The 10,053-nt window shown below is 46.6% G+C and overlaps 1 pseudogene; it reads right to left on the reverse strand.

The window, feature by feature from the left end:
• Positions 1 to 7,228: 7,228 nt before the first annotated feature.
• LOC123170911 (pre-mRNA-processing-splicing factor 8A-like) lies at positions 7,229 to 10,053 on the reverse strand (annotated as a pseudogene).

A 10,053-nucleotide genomic window follows, 5' to 3' on the forward strand; every position in this document is an offset into this window, starting at 1 on the left:
CACAACCTCCGGCGGGTACGACGCCCCCCAATCCTCCTCCGGCGGGTACGACGCCCCCCAATCCACCTCCGGCGAAGAAGCAGAAGCAGGCGGACAGCAAGGAAACCCGCTCCTGGACTATTAACCCGGACCCTTATGTACCTAAGACCACAAGGGTACCGGAGCCATCACTGAAGCCTCTCCTCCCAAGGCCTTGGGAACTTAGTGAAGCTGAAACCAAATTGGCCGCGTCTGCTCATTATGAGAAATGGAAGGCGGATATGAAGGCGATAAAAGAGCCTGAGCCCAAGCAAGTATTCACTGAGAAGCAAAAGAAGTGGGCTAAGGATTTTTTGACGACACCGTCCCAAGCCGAGCTGAATATGCCTGACGACTATGGACATGAACTTCGTAGGCAAGCAAAAATATTGAAGGAGGAGAAAGAAGAAAGTAAAAAAAGCGGGAAACAAGTTGACCAGCTCGGGATGCAGAATAAACAATCGATCCCCCCGCTCATAGTGAAAGCCGGTCCGGAAGAGGACCCCGAGATCATAGCAGCTGCGGCAGCACTTGGATTGACTGTAGCGAGTGCCATGAAACAAGCGTCCGAGATGGGTTTGACTCTTCGTGCCTTCTTAGGCCTTGAGGATGCGCCAGTATGTGAGATAGCATTACAATATGTGCGGAATGGGCCTCTCGTCGAGCCTGCGCGGGAAAAGAGTCTACCACCACAAATGCGAAATCTGCTACGTTGGTACAAGCAATTCATAACATGGGCCGACAAAGAATATGTTTATGCGGATGTTACAGAGGAGCATCACACCAAACGGTACTCTGTACAAGTTCATATGAGTGAATTGTTCCAGCTGTTCAATCTGCGCGACCTCGACAAATCTATGTTGAGTTGCTACGTTCTGTAAGTGATTTATTTCTACCTCATCTCGTTCTTCATTGCCTGCACTATATATATATATATATATATATATATATATATATATATATATATATATATATATATATATATATATATATATATATATATATATATATATTGTCCTAACTATATTGTTGCGTACGCTATTATGCAGATTGAAGATTTGGGAATGCAAAATAAGAAACATCCATGATGTTGGGTTCATTGACCCACATATCGTTAATGGACATGTGTTACAAAATCACCCCGAAGATGTGGAGAAAGACTTGTACAAGTTTCTTAGAAAGCATCAACTCAAAAGTCATATTCTATTTCCTTACCATTTTGGGTGAGTGTTTCTCTCTTGTGCCCATTCTCTTTTGTTTACTCCATGCATGGTATGTCTAATCGATGAGTTATGCATGACTGTGCATGTAACGTGTCCGCAGGTTCCACTGGATTCTGCTAAATATTGAACTTCACACCTCCCGAGTTCTAATCATGGACTCTATGGATTCGGATCCAAAGCGTTGGGCCGACATGAGAAAAATGCTGCAAAAGTAATTATTTTCAATCATTTGAGCTCTATATCGATCGGTCTCTTTCGTTCATTTCCTAATATCAAGTAACTAATAACTCCCTTGTTCATTTAATTTTCTTTGCCCTGTAGGGTTTGGAGACGGTTCTCAGAAGAAATTGTCGGTGAATTCAAACATGAGCTAGATTTTAGAAGGTTAGTTAATGTGGATAAGCAGCCACCGAGGACCAATCTATGTGGATACTATGTTTGTGAGAACATCCGGAGACACACCTCTGAGCGGAAGGCATCGGATAGCGTGCGGAAGGCGACGGATAACTTGCGGAGGAGGCTTAGTCCAGAAGCTCGCTTCCGACCAATTCAAGATGAATTAGCAGGATTTTTCATGAGGGAAGTCATCAATCCTAAAGGAGAACACTATACCGAGGACGAAGAAATTTATATGCATACCCGAGATTGAAACTTGTTCGAAGTTGTATATGGTCATCCATCCTAATTGTGTATGGAAACTTGTTCGAAGTTGTATATGGTCACCCGAGATTGAATATATATTATATATTCCTCTTGAATTCTTCTTGTTTGAAATTTCATATGCATGTATATAGTAGCGTAGAATATGTGTACTGAAACTTCATCAAAATTAAAATAAAACACAAAATAAAATATAAAAGAAATAAAACACTACAAATTAAAAAGAAACCAGGTTTAGGGGGGCTAAAACCCTAAACCTGCGGAGGAGGCCTTTAGTCCCGGTTAGCCACGAGAACCGGGACTAAAGGTCCTCCGCCCCGACGGACCCCTGGCGCCCACGTGGACGGGCCTTTAGTCCCGGTTAGCCACGAGAACCGGGACTAAAGGTCCTCCGTCCCGACGGACCCCTGGCGCCCACGTGGACGGGCCTTTAGTCGCGGTTCGTAAGAGGCGCGACTAGGGGGGGGGGGGGTGTCTTTAGTCGCGCATATTTAGTCCCGGTTGCACAGCCGAGACTAAAGGCCTTTGCGAGCCGGGACTAAAGGCCCATTTTCTACCAGTGGTATCTAAGCACATGTGGTGTAAAATTTATTAGATACTGCATATTCCTGTTTCAGTTGATGTGAATCGGAAGCTAGGTTGTGGTTTGGCAAACAAAATGCATTAGATTAATAGTCCAGCTACTGATGTGTTACAGAATGACTTAATTTGCCAAACTTTAGTCATTTCCCAACACAATATCGGGTTGCCTTGCAGGAACTTTGAGGAAAATAACATCTTCTTTGGTGCATGAAGGCTCCTCAAAATCTCAGCATGGTTCATTTTACTTGACCATCATCAATCTTTCAAGATAATGGAATTTAGAGGTTGTTGGTTTTCATGTCACAAATATTATTGTTTATCACTAAATATTTAATTTGCGTTTGAATTACCTTTTGTTTCAACATTAAATGTATTAAAACTTACTCTAAATTTTACCTCTCCATATGAGGAGTAGTTCATTTTCATACATATGGCCAGATGGTATGAAATGGACAAGGTGGAGAGGTCCGTCGACGACGGAGGAAGCCGCGGCTACGGCGATCTGGGAGGAGGATCCGCCTGGCTTGCTGGGGCGTGGTGCCTCCGTCACCCGGCGTCCACCGCCGCTGCCGTGCTCTGCCTGGCCCGGCGAGGTGCAGGAGCCGAAGGAGGAGGTGCCCGGCGCACCGGGGGGGACGGAGGCTTGGGAGCCGATGGCGACGCGGGCGTCGACGGCGGCATGGAAGACGCGGGAGCAATTGCCGACCACCCCAACGCCAACAAAGCCGGCGGCGACATGGAAGACGCGGCAGTGATTGCTGACCACCCCAACGCCAACAGAGCCGGTGGCTTCAAGGCGGCCCTGAGGTACGCGCTCGCCTTTTCCCACGTGGCCACGCCTCGCCGCCGCAGCCGCAGCCGCGCGCGAGCCGGCCGCTTCCGGCACGAACACGCGCACTCAAATGACGCAGCTTTGGGCTTTCCCGCCGCCGCCGTCCTCCGTGGGCATGAGGCGCCGTGCCTTCGCGCCTGTTAGAGATATATCTGATAGTAGCGCCGGACACGACACGCTCGGCAGTCGACACCGTCCACCAAATGTCGCAGCTTTCCCACCGCCGCCGTCCTCCGTGGGCGTGCGGCGCCGGAGCCGGACACATCACGCTCGGCACTCGACACTGTCGCGCTCGACCCGCGGCTACACGAGCACGGGCGCGGCGAGCGCAGAAGCTGCTGCCGTCCCGGCCATGGACGCGCGGAGGCTAGTCGATCGGCAAGCACGCGCGAGGCCCGGCCCAGTGGCCAAGACGCCGTGGCTGCGCGCGCGTACACCCTAGCTAGAGCTAGATCTAGTAGCTAGCTAGCCGCCACAGTTGTTTGGCTTTCGATTGATGGCACAACATTGCCATCTGCCAGAGCTAGCCTCATTCGATTTGTTTATACATCTTCACAGGGAGCTGAAATGGATACTCGTTCATGGAGCTGGTGCTGCTTTGAGCACCGTCACGCTGCTGGGAGTGGTCCTCTACACTATCTACAAGTATGGGTACGACACTGTGTATGGAGCTATCAAAGCCTTCCTCCTGGGCTATACTAAAGACGATGAGATCTATGCAAGAGTCAAAGAGTTCCTCCTGAGCTATGCTAAAGACGATGAGGTCTCTGCAAGCGTCTGCTCATACTTGAAGACGCTGGTCCTTGGCTATCTGACCGACGAGGACATCAGGAAGAAGACATAATCAGCAATAAAAGACATCACCTTGTCGCCCCTAAACCGATTCCCATTGGCGAAGAAGCTGCTGCCCCGGAGCCGAAGGGCCTTCTACTGCTATATCTATTTGTTGGCATACTGGTTTTGGCTCTAGTCTGAAGTACCACTCAGCTTCTTGAAGTAGGAGTAGCCGAGTAGGCGGCATCTTTGGCTTTGGCGCCCTTAGACAATGACTTTGACATCCGGTTTTGTAAGCTGTAAGCTCTGACTTAGACGATGAGTAGGGGCATGAGGCAAGGCGATCCTGCCTCTCCCATCTTATTCAATTTTGTTGCAGATGCTTTATCTCGCCTACTTTCTAGGGCAGCTACTAGTGGGCACATTACTCCGGTGTGTTCTAATCTCATTCCCCCTGGTCTCATCCATCTCCAATATGCGGACGACACTATTATTCTGGTCGAGATGAATGAGGTCTGCCTTGCCCACCTCAAATTTATTTTACTTTGCTTCGAGGCTATGTCGGGGCTTAAGATTAACTTTGCCAAGAGCGAAGTAGTTGTGACTGGTGTGGACGATTCGGAAGCCGCGCGAGTGGCCCACCTTCTTAACTGTAAGCAGGGCTCCTATCCGTTCAAGTACTTGGGTTTGCCTATTTCCCCGGATGTGCTCCATGCCAAAGATTTTGCCTCGATAGTCACTAAGGTGGGAAACAGGGTCCTTCCCTGGCGGGGTAGATATAATACGAATGCTGGTAAAGTGGCTCTAATTAATGCTTGCCTCTCCTCCCTCCCCATGTTCCTTATGGGCTTCTTTCTCTTGTTGGCTGGGATTCATGCTGGTTTTGACAAACACCGTGGGGCGTTTTACTGGAATGCTGCGGACAATCGTCGCAAATATCGCTTCGTCAAATGGAAATTGATGTGCAGGCCCAAAAACCTTGGGGGGTTAGGGATTCTTAATACTTCCATCATGAATCAATGCTTGATGATTAAATGATGGTGGAAGATTATGAGCGCTGAGGATCAACCCCTTTGGCTGTCGATCCTTAAGGCTAAATATTTCCCTTCCTCGAGCCCGATGTTTGCTCTGCCGCGTGGTGGCTCTCAGTTTTGGAAGTCTCTGGTCAAAGTTAGACCTGTTTTTCAATCTTTCGTTAAGTTTGTTGTTGGGGACGGTTCCTCTATTCGGTTTTGGCTTGATTGGTGGTGTGGAGATTCACCTCTCTCGGTGACCTTCCCTATCCTTTTCTCTTACTGCTCTGACCCTAATATTTCTATTGCGAAGCTTGCATCCAGGGGTGGAACCTGGCCTTTCGCCGTTCTCTGTCGCCTGTAGAGTTTGAAGATTGGCAACGTCTTACTGCCCTCTTCCCTACGCTCTCGACGGTCAGGGACTCGGTGCTTTGGCCGCTTTCTGCCTCTGGGCGGTTTTCTGTTAAGTCTCTTTATTCTAAGCTCGTTGATGGCACGCCTACCAATCGTTTTTCCCAAGTTTGGAAGGCCCGTATTCCCCCTAAGATTAAAATTTTCTTGTGGCAAGCCTTTCGAGGCCGGTTGCCCTCGGTTGATCAGATTCGTAAGAAAAACGGGTCGGGCTCCCAGTTTTGTGCTCTTTGCGGTGATGTAGAAGACTCGGATCATATCTTTTTTCACTGTCACCTGGCTAAGCTTATTTGGAGTTGTGTGCGGGACTGGCTTCATGTGTCTTGGGCCCCTGCCTCCTTTGCCGAGTTGCGCAGCCTGGCGTCCAACCTCTCCGGTGTATCTAGACGCATCTTTTGGGTGGGCTTGGGGGCTTTATGCTGGTCTCTGTGGACTACTAGGAACAAATTTACTATTGAGCACGTGTTTCCGGCTAAACCGGCTGACTGCTTATTTAAATCGTGTGCTTTCCTGCAGCAGTGGAAATCACTGACTAAGGCCGACGACCAAGAGGCGCTCTCTATGCTGATCGACAAAATCCGGACCACGGCGTCTCAGTTATGCAGACAAGAGCAGGATGCTTGAGTGCTTCTTTTGGGCCAGATTCTTTAGCTTTTGGTTCTTTCTCTTCCAGCCTGCGTGCCGTGTATTGGCGTGGGAGCCATGTACCTGACTTTTTCCTTCGTCGTCTTGCCCAGCGTTGGGGCTTGGGTGTGTTTGATACTTTTCGGTGATGCTGTTGCTACCTGCCTTATGGCTTTATTTATAAAGTCGGGCGTATGCCTTTCCTCTAAAAAGAAGCATCTGATAAATTTGCTCTGAATGTCATCATTTTGGTAAAGCAAGCTGGATTTATAACTATGCATGGGTGATCTCTAAGTGCAGGCAAACCTTGAACGTGTTGTGGCTGAGCCAGTCTCAGTTCTCCAACTTGCCTTGTTTTCGCTTTGTATATAAGAATTTTTTTACTCCCTATGTAAATAAATGTAATAAGAGCGTTTAGATCACTAGCTACTTTAATAATTTAAACGCTCTTACGTTTCTCTACGGAGGGAGTACAAGGACAGCACAGCGTATGCTGCACAACCACGTGGAGGAAGCTGTAAACAAACCAAAAAATTTCTTTTGACCAAAAGCAATGGAGCTGGCAAGAGATTTTGGAGTGCAAATCCAGCCACAGCCACAGTACCAGAACTACTCTTCAGTTACACTTAAGATTCGCTTTCAGGTCATTGCAACATATGTGCACAAGAGCATGAATTGGTCAGGTCCAAGCAAAAACTAGGGAGAGCATACATCATTCCACAGGGCAAACAACATGATGAGATCTACTGTAGAAGCCAGAATGGCATGGACGCTGGGCAATATGTTCATCATTATCATTGTGCAATTGTACAGCGCCGTGCTTCAAGGGCAGGCTTACAATTACAACACACGCTGCAGTCTCAAGAGACCAACGGGAAAACATCATACGTCACTGGTCACGTCAAAGTTACAGATCCCGGAGAAGCATCTAGACCTTCTCGTAGTGAGTTGGGAGATGCCCGTGTGGGTTTGCTCCCATTGTCCTTGTCGCTATGGCCCCACTGAAAACCAGTTGGTGTCAATTTGTATGCAGTCCACCAGCGCGGTCCTGGGGTGAAGCTGCAGGTCAAAATGATGCGCTTCTCACCATCCTACTGCTTGTTCTTGTCCAAAATTTTAGCATGCGATGGCAAATCCTGCAAGACACAGCACAGAATGTGCAAGGAACAACATAATACAGTTCAGTAGAGACACCGGCTCACAGGCAAAAGAGACTACTACGTAATGTGCCAAAAACAACAGAACCAACAATTCAGCACTGAAACTGTCACAGGCAAAAATAAAAAACTCACTATTATAAATGTGCAAGAAACAAAAGAACCAACAGCAATAAATTTGTATGTACAGTGCAGTGTATTCACATTCAGAATTGGAAAGATTAAATTTTGTATAACGTGCATTTTATATTCACATCCAGAATTCAAATTTCCCAGGAGAGACAATTGGCCGCTCATGGGAAGAGATAAATCTGCTTGATCAGACATTGTAGAATTGTGCACTGAAAATTCAGCTACTTCATTTTTGATAAGGATCACAAGGTTGGATTTGAAGATACAGAGATAGCAGGAGACAAACCTGAGTTGATAGCTGAGGAACTTCATTCGACTGGGTATGCACCCATCCCAACAGTCCAAGTCAGCAAGGAACTCATGCTCTGGGAGATTCGATGGCAAAGTCACCATCTGGTGAGTTCCATGCTGTCACTGAATGGATATGCATCTGATCTTGACTTGGGGATTATCCTGTGGACTCAGCCCATACATCTTAGCCTTCTCATTATTGCCATGTAATGTTCGTAATACAAGCACAAGACGAGAGAATGCAGTGTAGGTCGACATACTTTTCAATCGGTCATCGTATATGTTACAAAGAACCATCTGCGGTTCCGTAGCCTTTGAGAATAAGATCACCAAACTTCTTAACCTTCAAGCAAGCTTTGAATGTCAGCTGTAACTCACTACCCTTGATAGGGAAGTAAGCAGATGGACTTCCAACCGATCCAACATACCCTTCCTTGTCACAATAATTTGCTTTGGCTGCTCTTCAAAAGGAAGAGAACGAACTACTGCAGCAAGACTTTTATTAGATAAGACATTTTTTACTACAACACAGATATTGCCATAGAGCTAGATTTGTTACAGTTAGCATGGTTATTACATTCATGATCTTGTTCATAGCTTGCTGGAGGAGGGGCTTTGACGCAGGGAACCAGTTACCAAAAGCAGAGTGCAAATTATAAGCTAGTTCAAGTCCACTCATCACCCCTGCAAGAAATATTAATCAACATTAAGCACAGAAGATTCAGACAAGGCAAGAAATTGACCGTTAATGGATCCTCAAAATCATACCAGTCAGAGAAGGGTAGATGGGCATATTATCTGTCATGAAGTCCATATTTTCTGCTCTTCTGTAACGTTCCATGTCATGTGAATCGTAGTCTCCCCATCGTAGTTGCACATCAATCCAGACTCGCTTTCTGAAGACATCCTTCGACTCACAAACGAAGCTTGGTTTGGACATCTTCCACCTATGTGCAGCAAAAAGGAGGACATCTGCACATGAACTGTTCATCTTGCAACTCTTCCTTGGATATATTTTCTCCTGTACTGCTTCAATCTCGAATGCGTCCAACTCCTGATCCAGAACTTGGCAAAGATCCATAAAGACACTTTCATGGACCTTCTGCTAAAGATGTGCACCAAAAATCTGAATCAGGGGGATTTTCAGGGTTGGAATTTTACCGTGCATGATATCCCTGTAAGATCTAGCTGAACCTGGAAACCAACATATATGTTTGCACGATTAATGGTTGGTGACCACTAGAGGGTAAATCTTCTGTTAGGAATTTGACTAAGCCCGGAACACTGCAAATCTGTCAGATTTTTGTACTTCATTGATTTCTCGAAACCTGAAGCCTTCTCCCAAAACAAACCCTCCCAAGTAGGGAAATATGTTCCTTTAAATAAGGTATGTTCCATGATACCTTCCACACCACCAAATGCTTGGGTGACGTCAGTCCTGTAGTTGTTCAGATGCCATAGCTTTCCATTATGTCGCTGATGTGTCCGCCAGAATGGGTGATACACTGATACTGCTTAAAGTCTGTCCGCACCTTCCATCCTTTGTCGTAGGCCAACCCATGAATCTTCCAGATACTCAAGTGTTAAGCACCTATTCTGCGATTGTGCTTCCTGCCTCTTCAAAGCATACTCAGCCCAAACACGCTGAGAATCGATGAACTTGCTCCCCCATGGTTGGATGTGGCACTTGTTGACAATCTTGGTAGATGTCGTTAACCCTGATGAGATAAGGATTTGCTTGACAAGGTTCTCAAACACATTCTTGTGTTCATCAACTCCCAAAAATGCAACAGCTGTTATTTCTTTTGTCTGCTCAATCTGCAGAATGCTTACTCCGTCTTTTGCGTTGCTGAATGCCTCCTGAGTCATACGTATCTTCGGTAGTATATGGACCTCAAGCCCAGACATGCTAAACAGCCAGTTTGGGTTATCCTTGCTGTATACAGGGACAAAGCCATTCTCCCATTCTAATGTAGTAATTCTCCTTTGTAGGCGGCTCTTCATATCCCAAAATACACTTCTTCCCAGATCTACATAATCCTTCATGAGCCTCATTCTTGCATCTCTAGGCCAACATTTCTTGTTGTTGTAACCGACCATGTTCTCATTATTAGGACCAGGATGCTCTGTCAAGTAACATTGAATTAAATCCCTTGCCTCTTCATGAGTGAACCGGAACATTATATTCACCTTATCGATATATCAAGAATACAGCCTGATGGGATGCCTTGTCTCAACTTTAGTGTCAGTATATGTAAGGAACTCATTTGGCATCTGAGGCGGCCCTGCAATCTCACTAGCTCATGTTAAACCAAGAAGTAGGAGATCCACCACCA

The sequence above is a fragment of the Triticum aestivum genome, chromosome 7D, assembly GCF_018294505.1.
Source record: "Triticum aestivum cultivar Chinese Spring chromosome 7D, IWGSC CS RefSeq v2.1, whole genome shotgun sequence".
NCBI lineage: Eukaryota > Viridiplantae > Streptophyta > Magnoliopsida > Poales > Poaceae > Triticum > Triticum aestivum.